Raw genomic sequence first — 236 nt, 5'->3', positions numbered from 1 at the left:
AGGAACCCCCAGAGGGCAGAAGTTCACTACCAATGGTCTACATTCCAGACCCAATGTTCTACATTCTTGCATCTAAGTAGTTAACGCCCAAAATGCAGGATACACAAACAAGGAACTTCCCTTAAGCATTCAGAAGGGTGGATACCGGCAGGGAATCTGAATAGGGAGGACATCTTATCAAGGTCAGCAAGCAAGGCCGCAGCCACTCACAGTCGGGGGCCAGGGCCCATGGCGCC

The sequence above is a fragment of the Peromyscus maniculatus genome, chromosome 7 (genome assembly GCF_049852395.1).
Source record: "Peromyscus maniculatus bairdii isolate BWxNUB_F1_BW_parent chromosome 7, HU_Pman_BW_mat_3.1, whole genome shotgun sequence".
In the NCBI taxonomy this organism is placed as follows: Eukaryota; Metazoa; Chordata; class Mammalia; order Rodentia; family Cricetidae; genus Peromyscus; species Peromyscus maniculatus.
Note: the sequence above shows the minus strand (reverse complement) of the source record.